This window comes from Sus scrofa, chromosome 9, assembly GCF_054392235.1.
Source record: "Sus scrofa isolate SSC_HxYL_T2T_F1_AM1 chromosome 9, Sscrofa_HxYL_maternal_Yorkshire_Landrace_v2.0, whole genome shotgun sequence".
NCBI classification, from domain to species: Eukaryota; Metazoa; Chordata; class Mammalia; order Artiodactyla; family Suidae; genus Sus; species Sus scrofa.
In genome coordinates this window covers 86,655,652-86,678,460 of record NC_139391.1, presented here as the reverse complement: position 1 = coordinate 86,678,460, position 22,809 = coordinate 86,655,652, and the positions used below count along the sequence as shown (strand labels likewise).

At 35.5% G+C, this 22,809-nt stretch overlaps 1 long non-coding RNA gene across 1 annotated transcript in view; it reads right to left on the bottom strand.

The window, feature by feature from the left end:
- LOC146400020 (uncharacterized) overlaps nt 1-22,809 on the bottom strand; it is a 162,979-nt gene that overhangs the window by 33,995 nt on the left and 106,175 nt on the right. Inside the window, exon 2 of the long non-coding RNA XR_014815885.1 lies at nt 10,183-10,222. This is a non-coding gene — a long non-coding RNA (uncharacterized LOC146400020). The remainder of the gene's footprint in view (nt 1-10,182; nt 10,223-22,809) is intronic.

The window sequence follows — 22,809 nt, the reverse complement described above, 5'->3', positions numbered from 1 at the left end:
TTACTGCTGAGTAATATTCCATTGTATATATGTGCCACATCTTTATTCATTTTTCTGTTGATGGACATTTGGGTAGCTTCCACGTCTTGTTTATTGTAAATAGTGCTTTAATGAACACTGAGTGAATGTGTCTTTTCAATTTACATTTTTTTCAGATAGATGTCCAGGAGTAGCATTGCAGGATCATATGGTAGTTCTATTTTTAGTTTTTTGAGGAACCACCATACTATTTTCCTTAGTGGTTGTTACCAGTTTACATTCCCACAAACAGTGTAAGAGGACTCCCTTTTATCTGCATCCTCTCCAGTTGTTATTTTTTGTAGACTTTTTCATGATAGCCACTCTGATTGGTGTAAAGTGGTACCTCATTGTAGTTATTTGCATTTCTCTAATAATTAGTGATAGTTGAGCACCTTTTCATGTGATTTTGGTATGTCTCTTTTTTGGAGAAATGTCTTTTTAGATCTTTTGCCCATTTTTAAATTGGGTTGTTTGTTCGTTTTTGATATTGAGCTGTATAAGTTGTTTGTATATTTTGGAGATTAATCTCTTGTCAGTCACTTCAATTTTGTAGGTTGCCTTTTCATTTCATTTATGGTTCCCTTTGCTGTGCAAAAACTTTTAAGTTTAATTAGGTCCCATTTGTTTATTTTTTGCTTTTATTTTCATTACTCTAGGAGGTGGATTTGAGAAGATATTGCCGCAGTTTATGTCAGAGAGTGTTCAGCCTATGTTTTCCTCCAGGAGTTTTATAGTTTCTGGTCTTATATTAAAGTTTTATATATTATAACTTCTAAGAGAGTATTTCTGGAATATAAATGACTGAAATAATAATTACTAATACATTATTTTCGTTTAATTGGACCTTCTAGAATTCAATTGTGTTGTGTTGTATTTTAAGTGAATAAATTTGTCCATGATTATTTCAGCCACAATTGAAATTTGACATGACCAGCTGGAGATATTTGAAATACTAAAGTTTATTTCTATATGCTATTAAGTTTACTAAGAAATCTGTACAAATAACCTAATATTTACTTTAATAATTGATGATTGGCTTTGAAAATAACAGGGAGGGAGTTCCCATTGTGGGACAGCAGAAATGAATCCGACTAGGAACCATGAGGTTGTGGGTTCAATCCCTGGCCTCGCTCAGTGGGTTGGGGATCTGGCGTTGCCATGAACTGTGGTGTAGGTCACAGACGCAGCTCAGATATGGCATTGCTGTGGCTCTGTCGTAGGCTGGCAGCAACAGTTCTGATTAGACCCCAAGCCTGGGAACCTCCATATGCCCTAAAAGGACAAAAAAGACCAAAAGAAAAAAAAAAAAAAGAAAATAACAGGGAAAAAACATAAAAATATCCAAACAACAATAACAAACCCCTGGCAAAACTTCAGTGTTTTTATTCTTCATTCTCTTTAAGAATTCTTCTCATTTTTTTGGATGTTAATCTTTGTTTCCTTCATTTTTCCCTTTCTTCTCTTTAATTAGCATCTTCATATAATCTCTGAGATAATGGATAAAATAGGAAGATGATATAAATTTGTTCAGTATGTTCCAGCTTTTTATCTTGAAGACCTTAAACCATGGAGGAGGGAGCATATTTGGAAAGTGAATAAAATATCTTTGGGAGAAAGATGAACAGTATATTCCCCTTCCTCTGTTATCACCCCAAACACAAAGACACATGAACAGACCCAACCAGAGTCCTCTAAATTTGGAAAAGGGAGAGAAGAAAGGTAGGGGAAGAATCTTTAAAGGAATGGCCGTATGGCAGATCTAGGCAGAAAGATAAGAATCAGCCTTAAAGAAAGTTTCCAGTGCCCCCAAAATGGCTGTGAAAGAGCAGCAAGCTGAGAGGACCTGAGGATGCATAACAAGCAAGGCAATGTCTGTTGCAGGGGATAAGCATAAGGGTAGAGCTCTCCATCCTGACAAATTGTTGCCACTCGGCAGAGCCTCTAGTACCTTGACAAGATCAGGGGTTGTACCATAAGAAATAAGCACTCTCCTGTCTTCCAATAAACCCTGTGTCGCACACACACACACACACATACATATTAATAACCATTTTGTTATATTGATGATTTGTTTCCTCATTTAGTCTAATTATATCCCATATCATTTTATGATTTTGTTGACATTAAAAATTAGGGCATGATACCACACCCCTCATTTTGTCATTTCATTCAAATAAGAAATAATACACTGATACTTCAGTTACTGCTCTTTATTTTTATTTATTTATTTATTTTTATGGCTGCACCCACAGCATATGGAAGCTCTAGGGCCAGGGACTGAATCCAAGCCACAGTTCTGTCAGCACTAGCTATTTTAACCCACTGCACTGGGCCAAGGGTTGAAACCCAATCCTACAGCTACCTGTACCACTGTAGTCAGATTCCCTTTTTTTTTTTTAGAGCCATACCTGCAGCATATGAAGATTCCCAATCTAGAGGTTAAATCAGAGCTACAGGTGCTGGCCTACATCACAGCCGCAGCAACGCAAGATCCGGGCCGCATCTGTGACCTACACCACAGCTCACAGCAATGCCAGATCCTTAACCCACTGAGCGAGGCCAAGGATCGAACACTCTACCTCATGGTTCCTAGTCGGATTCGTTTCTGCTGCACAACGACGGGAACTCCTGCAGTCAGATTCTTAACCCATTGTGCCAGGGAACTCCCTGCTACTCTTTATTTTTATTGAATTCTATGAGTTAACCCAAATTTATGGTTATGCATATTATTTCAGAATTTGCCATTTATTTGTTCTATATTTTACTAAATTTGGTATGTATTTTTTATATTTTGATGTTTAGGAATTTTGTCATTTGTGACTTAATTTTTTTTTTTAATTTTGTGAACTTTTTAAGGTCATATATAACACTCACACATAAAGACAAATAAACCAGAGGTACATGGTGACTCCATGAGTACAAGTGATCGTCCCATTACAGCGCATTAGTCAGGAGAAAGAGTATCCACAGCAAGTCCTCCTCAACCTTGCGCAGCTGGAAAGTTTAACCAAATAAGGTTTGGTTTATGGCTCTGAATGACCAATGTGGCTGCTGCCTAATTTCTTTTTCCTTTTCCTTTCAAGATAGCATAATTTCCATGCACTACATGCATAGTTCCAAGAATTTTCATAATCAGTGTGCACCTACTTCTATAAGCAAAATATAACACAGATATCTCACCCCAAAATGTATTCCTTGTCCATTTGAAATCAACAAATACCCCACTACCAGCCCTGGAAGCTACTTATATATTCTTTGAGAAGATAGTACTACCTTGCATTAATGTCTGCCGTGGATGCGGCCCTAGAAAAGGCAAAATGCTCCCCCCCAAAAAAGCATTAATGTCATATAAATGGAATCAAGAAGTATGTAGCCATTTAAGTCTGTCTACTTTCACACTGCATAATGCAGCTGAGACTAATCCTTGGAAAAATGCTGTATTTGCTTTACTACTCTAGTGCTGCCTGTTCAGCAACATTTTTTTTTTTCCAAACACAGCCTGCCAATGCCACTTATTTACAAAAAATAGATCATTTTTAATGTTGGGGAGAGACACATAAAGTTTATTAAAATACATCTTGACAATCACTAAGCAAGTATAAATAAAGATTAATGGTTGCAACAATGAGGGGACATAAAGAGTGATGCATGTGACACAATGGATATGACTCTTTTCTTGGCATGTAATTTATAACTCCTTTATCTCTGATTTTACTTCAGCTGAATCATCAAGACGCTCTTGCGGTAAGAAATAGGGATAAAGGCAGTTTAGGCAAAGGAAACAGTGAGTACAAGGACATGGTCATGAGAAAACATCTGGTACATTTTGATGTCACAGTGCAACACAGTGTATTTACAGAAATGGCTTGCATCAACCTCAATTTCCTAATCCAAATACAAGACCCTTCTAAGCATGGAAACACCATCATATAGCGGTGAATGGTGCCAAGTATTGAATTGTGTTTAGATGGCTCTTTTCATTTCTGGAGTTCCGTGAAAGCTGCAGAGAAAGAGGAATGTCGCAATGAGGCCATTAGGCCCTCATCCTACCTCCCCTCACTGAGATGGAAGGTGGCAGGCGCATCTTCAGAGAAGCACGTTCGTCCTCATGGGCACTCCAGCAAGAGCTTTGAGAGGGTGAAGACTCTGTCAGCAGGGATAATCAGGGGGCGCTACCCTCTCCAACTGAACCATACCTGGCTTCAGTGATGGAAACTCCATCTCAAGTTTCTAAAACTACCAAATTTCCCCAAAACCAGTGCACTTAGCTAGTAGCCACGCAGGGCCTGGCTACTTGCCTAGCTGCTCGGGGCAGCAAGAAGCTGGAGCTGGAAACGCCGCAGGCATGTTTTCTGACCCGTGGGTCTGGGTCGAAGGCCTAAGTCAGGGAGGCACAGCGCACAGACTGACTTCGCTTTCCATGAGTAGGGCTGGCTGAGCCATGGTGAGCACACGCTGCCAACCCAAATTTGTAGCAGGAACAGACAAGGAAGGCCAGGATGGCCCCATCGTCCCTTGTCCCCATGCTTTGGCCTCAGGGACGTCTTTGTGATGGGCATGGGAGCCATCTGGTGCTCCTGCTCACGAGGAAGTTGAGAGATAGGGGGGCGCCTCCAGGTGCGGAGGCGGGAGGCTCTGTCAGACAACCCCAGGAGTGTCGCTGAGCATCTTCATGTACAGCTGGAGGCTGTGACTAACCCTGACTGATGGCCACCTGCCTCGTTCCTGCCTTTGCAGTAGTCACTTTTCTTCCAGTTGTTTTAGCTTTCCTTTAAGTACTGGAAGTTGTCTTCTCCAGGAGATACTGGGGGGTTTCTTTGTTTTTGTTTGTCTTTTTGCCTCTGACGTCCTGCTCCTTAAAATTCCCCTAGTGAACAGCAAGAAACGTCTAGATCCTATCAGACATCCCAGCGGCAAGGAACTTATAATTAGAAAAAGGGTAATCAGACACTTTCTGTTCCAGTCCCTCTCCCTACTGTAAGTGAGGAAAGACCCTCCCGCCCCCAATTCCTTTAATGTAAGCAAAGAAAACGTAGCTAATATACAGCACAATTAAAACAGAACAGCATTCATTATTGATTCCTAGTTATTGTTCAAGATCCATGTAGACAGGAATAGTAAAGTAAAAGTAGTTTGTTTTTATTTTCCAAGTACCCTTATGTTTTAAAGAAAATAAACATCTTATATATATGAAGTACAACTGTCTGCAGCTTTTAAAAAGTGCAAGACTTAACTGTTTAGGATATGATACTTTTGTTATTATCCCGTTGACTATAATCTATTTTATTAAGGTTAGTTTGATTTGTAAAAATGGAAAGCTATCTTATCATCTACCATGCAATTTAAAAATGAATATTAGATTCAGTTTACTAGATAATATCTTGAAATAACACACCTGAGTATGAGTGCTTTCCTTTTTTCTCTAACATAAATACCATGTCTTATAAGGAACACTTTAAAATGGATGCATATAATATATAAAATACGAATTTATTATAATTAGACAAAACATTTTACAGAAAATATTTCACCAAAATTTAAGATAAGAGATGTCAGATTTTTTTTTTTTTTACAGTTTTACTATAGAGCGCATATCCTCTTTTTACCCTTAGCCTTGTCATCTGTCTTCTTTGAGCAAACATTATCACAGATTCTAAGCTACAAGTATCATTGGCTGGTACTTCCCTTGTTTTGCGCACAGATTTACCATGGCTTCATAAACATCTTTTAAAAATGCATGCATGTAACACAGTAATTGTACATTTATTAAAGAAAATATCTTACAAAAAAGTGACTAAAATTTAATAAAGAAATAGACTTCATTTTTTACTATAGATGGCATCTTTTTAGCTTTCACATAAATAGTGCTGTCATTTCTCTAAGACTAATATTGTCGCTTATCAGGTTCTAAGCTCCTATAAAAGTACCATAGATAATATCTTTAACTGAATAGAGATACAAAAGAAGTGAGAGGAAATTGATTTTTATTGAGCAACTTTTATATAATAATAAAGAGAATATTGACCCATTTTCATTGAAATCTCAATTAAGACCATTATGGAAGCCTTGACATGGGGAATAAAGCTGCCTTACACCTGGTTCTCCTGAAGGAGAAGCTGTAGATAGAAATTAGCTAAAAGCCAAAATAGGAGGACCTAGTTAAAGTGGTTGACATATTTTTGATTGTCACACGCATTGGAATACATACTGCAGGCACCGAGGAAAATTTTTCTTATGTATTAAACTTAAGATTTTGTTCATTTTTATTTGTTCATGTATTAGGTGTAATAATATCCTTTCTTTATTATATACTCCTTATGATTTTTGAACATATAACCCAATAATAATACAAAATATTATTAAGCATTTGCAATCTTCATAACCTCTTAATTTACATACCCATAATACTTTAGAATTTGTTCACGTAACATAGAACTAACATAGGATTGAAAATAATCTTGGTCTATTTTTCTCCACTCTGTCACACATGATGACTAAGCTGTAGTTAAAATATCCCAGATCTGATGCTTTACATTGGAAAGTGAGTGGAATGGAATTAGCACAAAGATATTGAGGGGTAAACCTGTTTTGCTCATCTGTTTTCAAATATTCTATGTTATTTTGTACTATCAATAGCAACAAAAATTATTTTCTAATCTCTCATGTTTACACTTAGACACTGTAATAGAATATCAATTTGAATTTTGAAGAGCTATTTTTGATGTGTTCCATATTGGTTTTTTGTGTGTGTGTGAGTTTCTGCTGTGTCAGAAGGCAGATAGATCCTTTTTAGATGTGTTCTAACAGTAAATATCCACTTTAAAATGTAAAGTTTCAAAAATTTAGATATTTTTGATAATGAGTTGTATGTCATATGATAAAAGTAGAGTATATTTAATATTATAAAGTTTCCTTTCTTGTATTTGTTTTTATATCATTTTACCTAGTGTTAGAATTTCCTAAAGTTTGACCATTAAAGCAGATCCATTTGAAACTTCTATCTTTTGAAATTATATTTTGTGAAGCTTTTGATTCTAAAATTTATCAAAATAATTTTAACCAGATAACAGAACAAAGTCACAATGATTTTGGCTTTGAACTTGTTGGGTTTTGTAGATAGAAGTATGTTTGATAGACTTTTTTTCTATATGGGTCTTCATGGTACTCTGCATTAACTTTTTTTTAATTTATTTTTTTCCCACTGTACAGCAAGGGGATCAAGTTATCCTTACATGTATACATTTTCCCCCCCACCCTTTGTTCTGCTGCAACATGAGTATCTAGATAAAGTTCTCGATGCTATTCAGCAGGATCTCCTTGTAAATCTATTCTAAGTTGTGTCTGATAAGCCCAAGCTCCCAATCCCTCCCACTCCCTCCCCCTCCCATCAGGCAGCCACAAGTCTATTTTCCAAGGCCATGATTTTCTTTTCTGTGGAGATGTTCATTTGTGCTGGATATTAGATTCCAGTTATAAGTGATATCATATGGTATTTGTCTTTGTCTTTCTGACTCATTTCACTCAGTATGAGATTCTCTAGTTCCATCCATGTTGCTGCAAATGGCATTATGTCATCCTTTTTTAAGGCTGAATAGTATTCCATTGTGTATATATACCACATCTTCCGAATCCAATCATCTGTTGATGGACATTTGGGTTGATTCCATGTCCTGGCTATTGCGAATAGTGCTGCAATGAACATGCGGGTGCGTGTGTCTCTTTTAAGTAGTTTTGTCCAGATATATGCCCAAGAGTGGGACTGAGGGGTCATATGGAAGTTCTATGTAGAGATTTCTAAGGTATCTCCAAAATGTTCTCCATAGTGGCTGTACCAGTTTACATTCCCACCAACAGTGCAGGAGGCTTCCCTTTTCTCCACACCCCCTCCAGCACTTGTTATTTGTGGACTTATTAATGAGGGCTATTCTGAATGTTGTGAGGTGGTATCTCATGGTTGTTTTGATTTGCATTTCTCCTATAATCAGCAATGTTGAGCATTTTTTCATGTGTTTGCTGGCCATCTGTATATCTTCCTTGGAGAATAGTCTAATAATTTAGAATTTATATTTGTGTCTCCTGACATCTCAGTGAACTAAATCAACAAAATGTATTTATTGATTCAACTTGAAATTGAGCACTTGTGTGCTAGTTCCAGAAGAAAATATAAATGAATTGGTAATAAGAAAACACATAGAAATTCTCCATGTGCTCTGTTGTCAAGAAAATGTATTTCTAAATGAAGAGGGGAAAATGATACATGTGACTATCAAACAGGTAGATATTAATAAATAGTTTAGGGGGTTTAAATTGTGTTGCTGCTGTTACTATTGTTGTAATGTTAGAGCTGTGTCATTATAGCTCCTGCTTACTTAGTGGAGAGGAAGTTGGAAGGAATCTAATGACAGTTTTAGAGACAAGAAATTGTCTCAAATTCAGGTAATGTGTTTTTGTTGGAGAAGGGTTAGAATCATAGGAACCCAGTAATCTCAGTAAATGACTGTTGACTGAGTAAATGATTCAAGTTGTTAATTTGTCAAATATATTAAGTATCTGGTAAGTGCAAATCCAATTTGAGAGAAATGAATGATACATATGGAATTTTTGCTAAGTTATCATGGTCAGTCTAGCTTTAGATGAAAATAATGCTTCTTACCATTTTTTCACTGTTATCCTGAAATTCCATCATTACAAAACACAAATGTGCTGCCAGTTTGATATTTATTCTATTGTTTTCAGAGATTATTATTAAGAATAGGCCATGCTAGGAGTTCCTGTTGTGGCTCACCAGCAATGAAGCTGGTATACATGACGATGCAGGTTCAGTATCTTGCCTTGCTGTGAGCTACGCCATATGTTTCAGATGCAGCTCGGATCCTTCATCTACAGTTCTGAATCAACTCCTAGCCTGGGAACTTACATATGCCACAGGTGTGGCCCTAAAAAGAAAAAAAAAAAAAAAAAAAGAATAGGCCGTGCTGATTTATTAAAGCAAGCTGATTACTATTTTAAAAATCAGGTTTAAAGAGGACCATGCAGGAAATTCCTGTCATGGCTCAGTGATAACAAACCCAACTAGTATCCATGAGAACGCGAGTTCAATCCCTGGCCTCGCTTACTGGGTTAAGGATCCGGTATTGCCATGAGTTGTAGTGTAGGTCACAGATGTAGCTGGGATCCCATGCTGCTGTGACTGTGGCGTAGGCTGGCAGCTGTAGCTCCAATTTGACCCCTATCCTGGGAACTTCCATATGCCATGGGTGCAGCCATAAAAAGATAAAAATAAATAAATATAAATAAATAAACAGGACCATGCAACTATTGCATTTGGACTGCATAAGCAATGAGATCCTGCTGTATAGCACAGGGAACTATATCTAATCACTTCTGATTGAACATGACAGAAGATGTGAGAAAAAGAATGTATATGTATATGTACAACTGGGTCACTTTGCTGTACAGCAGAAATTTCCAGAACACTGTAAATCAAGCATAATATATTTTAAAAAAAGGAGTTCCCGTTGTGGCGCAGTGGTTAACGAATCCGACTAGGAACCATGAGGTTGCGGGTTCGGTCCCTGCCCTTGCTCAGTGGGTTAACGATCCGGCGTTGCCGTGAGCTGTGGTGTAGGTTGCAGATGCGGCTGGGATCCCGCGTTGCTGTGGCTCTGGCGTAGGCCGGTGGCTACAGCTCTGATTCGACCCCTAGCCTGGGAACCTCCACATGCCACGGAAGCGGCCCAAAGAAATAGCAAAAAAAAAAAACAACAACACAAAAAACAAAACAAAACAAAACAAAACAAAACGACATGGAAGCAACCAAAATGGCCATTGAAAGAGAAATGGATAAAGAAACTATAATGGAGTTCTATTCAGCCATGAAAGAGAACAAAACAATGCCATTTGCGGCAACATGGACCTAGAGATTATCATATTAAGTGAAGTAAACCAGACAAACATAAATATCATATGGTATTAATTATATGTGTAATCTTATAAAAATATATTAAAGAACTTATTTATAGAACAGAAAGAAACACAAAGATTTTGAAATCAAATTTAGGGTTACCAGAAGGGAAACCATGGGGGGAGGGATAAACTGGGAGGATGGGATTAACACATGCACACTACTATATATAAAATAGATAACTAACAAGGACCTACTGTATAGCACAGGGAGGTCTTCTCGATGTTCTGTAATAACCTGTAAGGGAAAAAAATGGATATATGTACGTGTATAACTGACTCACTTTGCTGTAAATCCGAAGGTAATACAACATTGTAAATCAAATATACCCCAATTAAAAAAAAAGCTAAAAAAATAAATAAACAGGACCAGAAAAAAGTATTTCCCTGCCAAAGACTCCCAGGAATCTTCTCAAATTGTATCCCACTTCTAATAGTGAGTTATGCACTTGATATTTTTTTTTCTTCTGCTTCTTTTTTAGGGTTACACCTGCAGGATATGGAAGTTCCAAGGCTAGAGGTCAAATTGGAGGTGCAGCTACTTCACAGCCATGCCAGATCCAAGTCACATCTGTGACTGATATGGCAACAATGAATCCTTAACCCACTAAACCTACATCCTCATGGATACTAGTCAGGTTCTTAACCTGCTGAGACAGAATGGGAACTTCTGCACTTGATCTTAAGAAATTAAACCTAAACATGGTGATTTGCTTTTCAAAAACTTTTTTTTAATTTCTGTAATGTCCTCTATCATCTACAAAATACTTTTATTACAGTGCTTTAGAGATGCATACTTTTTCATTACTGCCTGAAGTTGACACTGCTACTCAATGGAAACAACCTGTAGCTCTAAGAAACTACAGACAGGAAATCCAGGTCCTGAAGTCTGAGGATTTTCTTTGGTAGGTAAAGGGGAAGAAGTCTTTTCAAAGGCTTCACTTTACTAGAAGTCTCTCATTAAAATTGTTGTTCAACATGACATAGTTTACAAGAAGGTACATGTTTCCTCAACATGGCAATTTTTTCAATGTCCTTTTGTAGTTAATTATATTCATCTGTTTGCTTATTTTGAGGTGTAGTTCCTTTCTCAGATTAAGTGTCACAGCATTAAAGGTGACACCAAGATATATAATGTTTCACTGTCAGCTAGCAGATGGGCTCCTCTGTGACTGTTGGCACTTGAACTGTCAGTGTTACATATTTGTAATCCTACCCCTCTTTGGAAACTTATGTAAGCACTCACACTGTAGGTTTTTTTTTTTAATTGAAAACTAAGGTAACTAAATAATTCTGATTTGGGTTATAATTTTTTGAGATATTTGTTCTATAGACCCAGAAAGACAAAAATGCCTACATGTACTCAGTCATGCTTATCTAATGAAGATGCTTAGACCTGTATTTTCACACTACCTCACATCAAAATTTTCATGGCAATTTAAAATTTAATAATAGCCCCATTTATCAACTGTTTGCTGTATGCCTGGAATGGGTAAAAGGGTATTTCATTCACTGTCTCAATTTATCCCTCACCTCAGCCCTATGAGGTATTTACCCCCTTATGTTATAAATGAAAAAGCTGAGACATAAGGGGGTCCAGAGCTGGGGTTTCTAGAATAGGTCTGCCCAACCACAAAGTCTGTATTCTTAGCTGCTATCTGATCAGCAAGTTCTTTTCCCAAATCAAAGAAAGTATGTTAGTGAAAAGAACATTCGGATGCTGAAGTCAAAGAACATATTCCAGCCTTACACAAGTTATGATTTCTCATTGTCAATCCTCCTATCCATAAAAAGATGACTTTGACCCTGAGGAGAGGTTGCTGATTGGCTGCTGTTCCCTGGAGTTGTTTCTTTGCTCTGACAAGCAATGCTTCTTTTTCATTTGTTTTTAACTCTTTGTAGATTTTTAAATGTGTAGTATTTCATAAATATAAAAAGAGAAAAAAAAGGCTTGGCTTTTATTGAACAAACTGATGTTCTTACAAAATAGGCCCAATTTCTGTTAGTACAACAATCAGCTGGTGATAGCAGGTGCTCCCTTTATGTGGTCAATGCATTTCCATGTGCTAGTCCCCACCTCTCCCAGTTGTCTTGAACCAAACCATTGTCACATATTTATGTCTCCTACTCTGCCTCTGTGGACACCTGACTATATACTGTGCCCTCAAGCCATATTTCCCAAACTATCTTCTGCAGAGGTGGTGGGTAGGGCCCTAAGACTTCCACTCCATCTTTTATCAAAGCCATTGATATACACTATTTTAAAAATAAATTGTTTGTCTTAAAATAACCTTAAAAACCACTGATCTTGATAACTTCCCCAGCTCTAAAATAGGTAACTTTTATTGAGAATTTTTTTTACTATTTGTATCATTATTATTCAGGTACAAAAATACAGAAATTCTAAAGAGGTTTAAAATATTCGGGAAAACAAAAAAATAAGATCACGTATTTAAAAATAAATATTCTTCAATGCCTTTCTGTTTAGGTAGGCACTGAGATGTTAAGCCTCACTTTATAAACTAAAAAATTAGTTTTAGGAACAATTAAATAACTTACCCAAGGTCATAAAGCTTTTAAACTATTAGGTTCCAATTTTGAATAAAGGTTTGTCTAAGCTACTAAACAATATTCTACTAAACAACAAATGATCACTGAAGACGTTAAAGAAGAAATAAAAAAATACCTAGAAACAAATGAGAATGAAAACACAATAAGCCAAAACCTATGGGACACAGCAAAAACAGTTCTAAGAGGGAAGTTTATAGCAATAAAATCTTTTTTCAATACAACTCAACAGCAAAAAAGCGAACAACCCAATGGAAAAATGGGCAAAAACCTCAATAGACATTTCTCCAAGGTTGATCTACAGATGGCTAACAAGCACATGAAAAAATGTTCCACATCACTGATTATTAGAGAAACGCAAATCAAAACTACCATGAGATATCACCTCACACCAGTCAGAATGGCCATCATTAATAAGTCCACAAATAATAAAGGCTGGAGGGGGTGTGGAGAAAAGGGAAGCCTCCTGCACTGGTGGTGGGAATGTAACCTGGTACAACCACTATGGAGATACCTTAGAAATCTATACATAGAACTTCCATATGACCCAGCAATCCCTCTCTTGGGCATATATCCAGACAAAACTACCCTTAAAAAAGACACATACACCGTATGTTCATTGCAGCTCTATTCACAATAGCCAAGACATGGAATCAACCCAAATGTCCGCTGACAGATGACTGGATTAGGAAGATGTGGTATACATACACAATGGAATACTACTCAGCCATGAAAAGAACAATGTAATGCCATTTCCAGCAACATGGATGGAACTAGAGACTCACATCCTGAGTGAAGTAAGTTAGAAAGAGAAAGACAAATACCATATGATATCACTTATATCTCAAATGTAATATATGGCACAAATGAACCTTTCCACAGAAAAGAAAATCATGGACTTGGAAAATAGACTTGTGGTTGCCAAGGGGGAGGGGGAAGGAGTCAGGTGGTTGTGAGTTTGGGGTTAATAGATACAAACTATTGCGTTTGGAATGGATTGGCAATGAGATCCTGCTGTGTAGCACTGGGAACTATGTCTAGTCATTTATGATGGAGCATGATAATGTTCCATTATCATGTGTAATGGAAAATAGGATGTGTAAATGTATGTGTAACTGGATCACCATGCTGTACAGTAGAAAAAAATGTATTGGGGAAATAACTATTAAAAAATAATAATACAAAAAAATCTTTTTTTCAGGAAACAAGAAAAATCTCAAATAAACAATCTAAACTTACACTTAAAACAACTAGAGAAAGAAGAACAAACAAAACCCAAAGTTAGCAGAAGGAAAGAAATCATAAAGCAGAAATAAATGAAATAGAGATGAAGAAAAAATGAAAGATCAATGGCTCTTTGAAGAGATAAATAGAATTGACAAACCTTTAGCAAGATTCATCAAGAAAAAAAAAGGAAGAGGGCTCAAATCAATAAAATTAGAAATGAAAAAGGAGAAGTTACAACTGACACCATGGAAATACAAAGAATCCTAAAAGACTACTACAAGCAACTATTTGCCAATAAAATTGACAACCTAGAAGAAATGCACAAATTCTTAGAAAGGTACAATCTTCCAAGACTGATCCAGGAAGAAATAGAAAATATGAATAAACTGGAGCTCCTGTTGTGGCTCAGCAGGTTATGAATCTGACTAGTATGCATGAGGATACAGGTTCAACCCCTGGACTTGCTCAGTTGGTTAAGGATCTGGCATTGCTGTGAGCTGTGCTGTAGGTCACAAATGTGGCTCAGATTCTGAGTTGCTGTGGCTGTGGCATAGCTCAGCAGCTGCAACTCCAATTTGACCCTGAGACCAGGAACTTCCATATGCTTCAGGTGCAGCCCTTAAAAGAAAATATGAATAGACCAATCACAAGTACTGAAATTGAAATTGTGACTAAAAGTATTCTAACATAAGTCCAGAACCAGACGGTTTTTTAATCAAACATGCAGGGAAGAGTTAACACTTATCCGTCTGAAATTCTTCCAAAAAAAAAAAACTGTAGAGGAAGGAACACTCCCACGATCATTCTATGAGGCCATCATCACCCTGATACCAAAACCAGACAAAGATACCACAAAAAAAGAAAATTACAGGCCAATATCACTGATGAATATGCAAAAATCCTCAAGAAAATATTAGCAAACTGAATCTGACTATATATTACAAAGATCATGCACCATGATCAAGTGGAATTTATCCCATAGATGCAAGGATTCTTCAATAACCACAAATCAATCAGTGAGATACACCAAATTAACAAATTGAAGAATAAAATCCATATGATAATCTCAGTAGATGCAGGAAAAACTTCTGACAAAATTTGACACCCATTTTTGATAAAAACTCCCTAGAAAGTGGAGGGAGGTACCTCAACATAATAAAAGCCATATATGACAAAACCACAGCTAACATCATGCTCAATGATGAAAAGCTGAAAGCATTTCTACTAAGATCAGGAACAAGACAAGGATGTCCATTCTCACCACTGTTATTCAACATAGTTTTGGAAGTCCTAGCCATCACAGAGAAGAAAAAGAAATAAAATGAATCCAAATTTGGAAATAAGAACTAAAACTCTGTTTGCAGTAATATTAATATATATAGAAAATCCCAAAGACACTACCAGAAAACTGTATGAGCTCGTCAGTGAATTCGGTAAAGTTACACTATGCAAAATACACAGAAATCTTCTGCATTTCTATATATTAACAACAAAAGATCAGCATGAGAAATTAAGGAAACAATCCAATTTAGCATTGCCTCAAAATAATAAAATACCTAGAAATAAACCTACCTAAAGAGAAAAAAAAGACCTGTACTCTGAAAACTATAACATACTGATAAAAGAAGTCAAAGATGACACAAACAGGTGGAAAGATATACCATGATCTTGGGTTGGAAGAATCAATAGTGTCAAAATGACTATACTACCCCAAGAAATCTACAGATTCAATGCAATCCCTATCAAATTACCAATGATTTTTCACAGAACTAGAACAAAAAATTTAAAAATTTGCATGGAAAACCAAAAAACCCTGAATAGCCAAAGCAATCTTGAGAAAGAAAAATGGAGCAGGAGGAATCAGACCCCCTGACTTCAGAGTATACTACAAAGCTGCAGTAATCAAAACAGTTTGATTTGATGAAAACAGAAATATAGATCTGTGGAACAAGCCAGAAAGTCAAGAAATAAACCCAAGCATATATGGTCAACTAATCTCTGATAAGGGAGGAAAAAACATACAAGGGAAGAAAGTTTCTTTAATAGTGGGTTCTGAGAAAACTACATGGAAAAGCTACATGCAAAAGGATGAAATTAAAACATTCTCTAACACCATACACAAAAATAAACTCAAAATGGATTAAGGACCTAAATATAAGGCCAGATACTATAAAACTCCTCGAGAAAAGCATAGGCAGAACACTCTTTGACAAAAATCACGGCAATATCTTTTTTGATCCACCTCCTAGAATAATAAAAATAAAAACAAAATAAATGGGACCTAATTAAATTTAAAAGCTTTTGCATAGCAAAGGAAACCATTAAAAAAAGACATCATAGAGTGGGAGAAAATATTTGCAAATGAAGCAACCAACAAGGAATTAATCTCCGAAATACACAAACATCTCATGCATCTTTAATATCAGAAAAACATACAACCCAATCAAAAGATGGGGAGAAGCTCTAAACAGACATTTCTCCAAAGAATACAGATGGTCAAAAAGCAAATGAAAAGATTCTCAACATCACTAATTATTAGAGAAATGCAAATCAAAACTACAATCAGGTATCACCTCACAGCAGTCAGAATGATTATCATCAAAAAGTCTACAAACAATAAATGTTGAGAAGGTGTGGAGAAAAAGGAATCCTCCTACACTGTTAGTGGGAATGTAAATTGGTGCAATCACTATGAAAAACAGTATGGAGGTTCCTTAAAACTAAAAATAGAACTACCATATGATCCAGCAATCCCATCCCTGGGCATCTTTCTAGAGAAAATCAAAACTTGAAAAGATACATGCACCCAATGTTCATTGCTGCACTATGTATAATAGCAAGACATGAAGCAACCTAAATGTCCACTGATAGAGGAATGTATAAAGAACGAGTGGTACATATATAAAATGGAATATTACTCAGCCATAAAAAAGAAGGAAATAACATCATTTGCAGCAAAAGAGATGGAGTCTAGATATTGTCATACTAAGTAAGTCAGACAAAGACAAATATCATATGACATACTTATATGTTTAATCTCATAAAATGATATAAAAGAATTTTTTTGTAAAACAGAAACAAACACACAGCTTTCAAAATCAAACTTATGGTTGCCATAGGGGAAACTGTAAGGGGGAGGGAGAAACTGGAAGGATGGAAGTAATATATACACACTACTCTATAAAACAGATAATTAACATGAACCTACTTATACCACAGGGAAATCTACTCAATAGTTTGTAATAACTATATGGAAAAAAGAATAGATGTATTTATATCTGTAACTGGTTCACTTTGCAGTATACCTGAAACTAACATAATATTGTAAGTAAACTGTATACCAATAAATTTTTTAAAAAGTTGGTCTAAGCCAATAATGTATGTTCTTTTATTTCTTATTATGACAACTCATATATTACACAAAATTTAAATTCCTGATATTTAAAAAAGATAATCCAGGAATTTTTATGTACACTAAAAGATTTGTTTTTCTTTTAATTTCTAAGAATTATTTGAAGTCTAAAAGCATTGAAATAGATGGATCACTCATGAGGAAACACTGCTGAAAATTTAAAAAATATTGACAATAAATTTCATCTATAATAGTCATAAAAGTTTGAGAAAATTTTAAAGATTGACTTCAAAGTTTCTCATCCCAGTTGGATACAAACAAATCTTTGAGGTTTTACTTTATTTCACCTAATAATAAATGGAATGCATTGACATTTTGAGGCAATCTGTTTTTTTAAACCATGGCTGAAATTATTATAACTATTTTGCCAATAAAGTTTCAAAACTGAATCATAGAAAAAAAAGATCTAATTTTTTTGGTCCAAAAATTTCTGAGGGATTTTTATTTTGGAGAAATACAAGCCAAGAACACACATATAATATACAAATTTACTTTCCTTTTTAAAGCAAGTTTGTTTGGAAAACAATACAGAATTTCTTTAAAAACAAAACATAGGCTTATCATATGACCCAGCAACTTAATTCCTAGAACTCCATCCACAATAATGAACAGACGTGTACACTTAAATGTTAATGGCATCATTATTCACAATGATCAAAAAGTGAACAACTCAAAATGTCCATCAGCAGATGAATGGATAAACAAAATACAATATATTCATACAATGGGACATTATTTGCCAATAAAATGGAATAAGGTACTGACTATGATATGGATATTCTTAAAGATTGAAAAAAGCCATTTACAAAAGAATACGTGTGATTCCATTTATATGGAATAGCAAAGAAAGGCATTTATATAGAGGCAGAAAGGAGATTAAATTTTGCTTGAGATTGGAGATGGAGAAAGACTATAAGTTGGCATGAGGTTTATCTTTAGAATGATAGAAATGTTCTAAAATTAGGTTGTTGTAATGTCTGAACATATGCTAGTATTCATTGAGTTATACTCTAAAAACACGTGAATTCTATGTATGAATTCTATGTTAGGTAAATTACACATCAATAATCTATTTTTAAATATTAATTTGCATTTTGTAAAAATATGGCTTTTTTTCAAATTGATTAGGGTGGGTGTTTGGAACAGTTGGACAAAAACGAAGTATCTTGACATCTATTAGATTTTTTTTGTAAATCTATCCATTTACTAAATAATGAAATTACTGCTCCAATATTATCAAGCATTCTTTCTGTGGTTAAGAATTTAACTAATTATATATTACAAGTTATAATTGTGAGGCTCAAAATGCTTTGAGATTTAGAAAGTGATGATAACATAAATAATATAAACAAAAACATAAATATCACATAGCTTTGCCACCTGCTACAACGTTTTATTTAAGATTTCTAGAAGAGTCTAAATAATATTCCAGTGCAATTATGACACTTACTAGCCAGACATTTCAATTATAAAGGTATTGTATAACATATACTTCAGATGCAAACAATATTGCTTATGTGTATGGGTGGCTGTCAAAAGGGAAAATATACACCTTTTCCAGCTTCATGAAAAGGAATTTTAGTATTCCAATTTCATTTTTAAACCACATTGAAGAAATGAGTAAATCGAAAGAAATTAATTTTGTATTAAAATAAGGATTTTTAAGAGTTGCTTTTATTGTTGAGTACCAGAAACTAACATAGTGTTGTAGGTCAATGACACTTCAAACAAATATACAGACACAGAAAAAGGGGTGAGGAGTTCCTGTCGTGGCTCAGCAGAAATGAATTTGACTAGTATCCATGAGAACGCAGGTTTGATCCCTGGCCTCACTCAGTGGATTAAGGATCTGGCATTGCCGTGAGCTGTGGTGTAGGTCGCAGACGTGGCTTGGATCTGATGTTGCTATGGCTGGGGTGTAGGACAGTGGCTACGGCTCTGATTTGACCTCTAGACTGGGAACCTCCATATGCTGTGGATGCATGTGGCTCTAAAAGACAAAAAAGAAAAAGAGGTCAGATTTGTGGTTACTGAAGGTGGCGGGTAGGAAGACTGGGAATTGGATGAGGTGGTTAAAAGATACAAACTTGCAGTTACAAAATAAGTAAATAGAGATGTAATGTACTATATGATAAATATAACACTGCTGTGCAGTTATGTACAAAAGTTGTTAAGAGTAAATCCTAGGAGTTCCCATCAAAAGGAAAATATTATTTTTCTTTGTCTTTTATTTCGTATCCATGTAAGATGACGGGTGTTCACAAAACTTATTATGGTAATCATTTCATGATTATGTAAATCAAATCATTATACTGTTTACTAAACTCATACAGTGCTATATGTCAAATATATCTCAATAAAACTGGAAGGAGAAAAGCAAAAATAAAAATTGCTTTTATTGTATAAATGGCATAGAAACAAAATCTTTTGAAAAGCAGTAATTTCTCAGTCTTCTGTAAAGCAGTATGACCTACAGTAAAACTACTTAACTGGTAAAACGTCACCATGTTGCAATCTATGTGGTTTTGCATGGTTGATTGATATGTAATAAGGTTGTTACCTCTATTTGAATTTATGCCGAAAATAAACTCAATCAAGGATTGAAACATTTCTACTCTATTGAACATTTCCAAGAAACCTCCTTGGAGCCAATGAGGCTGAGATATGTTTAAATAAAGGGCTTGCTTTCTGGCTGATGGATAAAAGATTCATTCTTTCTATTTTATTTTACTTTTCTATTGAAGTATAGTTGATTTACAATAATGGTTTCAGGTATGCAACACAGTGATTCAGTATTTTTATAGATTATAGTTCATTTAAAGTTATTACAAAACAGGGGCTATATTTGCCTGTGTTGTACAATATCCTTGTTGCTTATTTATTTTATACATTGTAATTTGTACATTTCAATCCCCTATTCCTATCTTGTCCTTCTCCCCACTAGCTTGTTCTCTGTATCTGAGTCTGTTTTGTTACATTCATTTATTTGCTTTATTTTTAAAATTCCACATACAAGTGATAACACAGAGTGTTTATCTTTCTCTGATTATTTCACTAAGCTTAATGCCTTCCAGGTTATCCATGTTGTTGCAAATGGAGAATTTCATTCTTTTTAATAGCCAAGTTATATTCCATTTATCTGTTGATGGACACTTAGGTTGCTTTGCATATCTTGGCAACTGTAAATAATGTTGCTATGAACATTGACATGCAGTACCCTTTTGAATATTTGTTCTCATTTTCTTTGAATATATACCCAGGAGTAGAATTGCTGGGTCCTATGGTAGTTCTATTTTTAGTTTTCTGAGGAAACATATTGTTTTCCACAGTGGCTGAATATAATTTCATTCCCAGTGTATGAGGTTTCCCTTTTCTCCACATCCTTAGCAAAATTTGTTATTTGAAGACTTTTTGACAATAAGCATTCTGACAGGAATGAGGTGATATCTCATTATGATTTTGATTTGCATTTCTATGACGATTAGCAATGCTGAATATCTTTTCATGTGTCTTTTGACCATCTGTATATTATCTTTGGAAAAATGTCTATTCAGATTTTCTGCTCATCTTTTAATTGGGTTATTTGGGGTTTTTTGGATACTGAGTTGTACGAGCTATATATATTTTGTATATTAGCCCCTTACCTGTAATATCTTTGCAAATATTTTCTCTCATTCAGTAGGCTGTTTTTTTTTTTTTATTTTATCAGTGGTTTCTTTGCTGTGCAAAAGCTTTTCAGTTTAATTAGGTCTCATTTGTTTGCTTTTTTTTTTTTTTTTTTGCCTTAGGAAACAGATCCAAAAAAATGTTGCCATGATTTATGCTAAAGAGTTTTATGGTTTCAGATCTTACATTTAGGTCTTTAATTTATTTTGAGTGTATTTTTGTATATGGTGTGAGAAAATGTTCTAATTTCATTCCTTACATATAGCTGTCCAGTTTTCACAGAACCACTTATTGAAGAATCAGTCTCTTCTACACTGTATATTCTTGTCTCCTTTGTGGTAGATTAGGTGACCATAAATACATGAGTTTATTTCTGGGCCCTCTATTGTGTCCCATTGTGTCTGTTTTTGCACCAGTACCATGCTCTTTTGATCATTCTAGCTTTGTAGTATAGTCTGAAGCTATGTAGCATGATTTCTTCAGCTTTGTTCTTTATTTCTCAAGATTTCTTTGGTTCATTCTTTTTACTTATTTTTTTTCTATTGTAACAAAGTATATATAACATACATTTACCATTTTAGCCATTTCAAGTACAGAATTTAGTAGCAATTAGTATATTCACATCGTTGGGCAACCATCACCACCATCCTTTTCCAGAAAATTTTCATCTTCCAAATTAAAACTCTGTTCTCATTTAATAATAACTCCCCATTGTCTTCTTCTCCCAGTCCCTAGCAACCACTGTTCTATTTTCTGTCTCTGTAAACTTGACTGCTGTAGGACCTCATATAGGTGTGGAACCATACAGTGTTTGGCCTTTTGTGACTGGTGTTTTTCACTTAGCATAATGTCTGCCAGTTCATTCCTGTTTGTAGCCCGTTTTACAATTTCCTGATATTCCATGGTATGTATATACCACACTTTGCTTACCACTTATCCATCAGTAAACACTTCCGTTTCACCTGTGCTTTAGATATTATGAATAATGCTGCTATGAACATGGATGGAGAGAGAGTCATTCTTATAACCAGCATTCATGCCAGGCATACAGTTCCCCTCTTCCCGCTTATTTACATTACTTCCTAAAGACATGCCATAATAAACATTATCAAATTCACAGTTGCTAAGCTCAAATATTGATTTGCTGATGCCCTTCTCTTCCCCTAATGCTATTTCTACCAACTTCTCTTCCCACCACCAAAAAAAGAGATAAATCCCTGGTAAGGACCAGGCTTTCTAATTTAGTAAAACATACATGGGGCAAGAAATTCATATATTATATAAATGTGTGTTTTTGGTAAGGTTACTCCAAATTATACTGAGCACCATAAGAGGATAACACTGAGAAATGATGAACTTTTCTATAATAACAAGATTTAAGAAAAAGTATAATTATATGGTCTTGCACCTTGGTTTTATTTTCTGTAAACTAACATGAATGTGTGTATATATGTATGTATGTATATATATGTATATATACACACATTCATGTTAGCTATCCTGTACCAGACACTAAGTACTCTCTCTCCAAACCCCTCCTCCTCCACACCCACCCCAACTCATACATAGACTTTTTTTTTTTTTTTTTTTTGCCTTTTTGCCTTTTTGCCTTTTTCTAGGGCTGATCCTGCGGTATATGGAGATTCCTAGGCTAGGGGTCTAATTGGAGCTGTAGCTGCCAGCCACAGCCATAGCCACAGCAACTCCAGATCCAAGCTGTGTCTGCGACCTACACCACAGCTCACGGCAATCCCAGATCCTTAACTGAGCAAGGCCAGGGATGGAACCCACAACCTCATGGTTCCTAGACGGATTCGTTAACCACTGAGCCACAACAGGAACTCCAGACTCTTGTTTCTTAAACTCTATGGGGTAGGTATTATAACATCATTTCCACTGCACACACACACACAAAAAATGAGGTTCAGAAGGGTTAAGTGTTCCATCCAAGG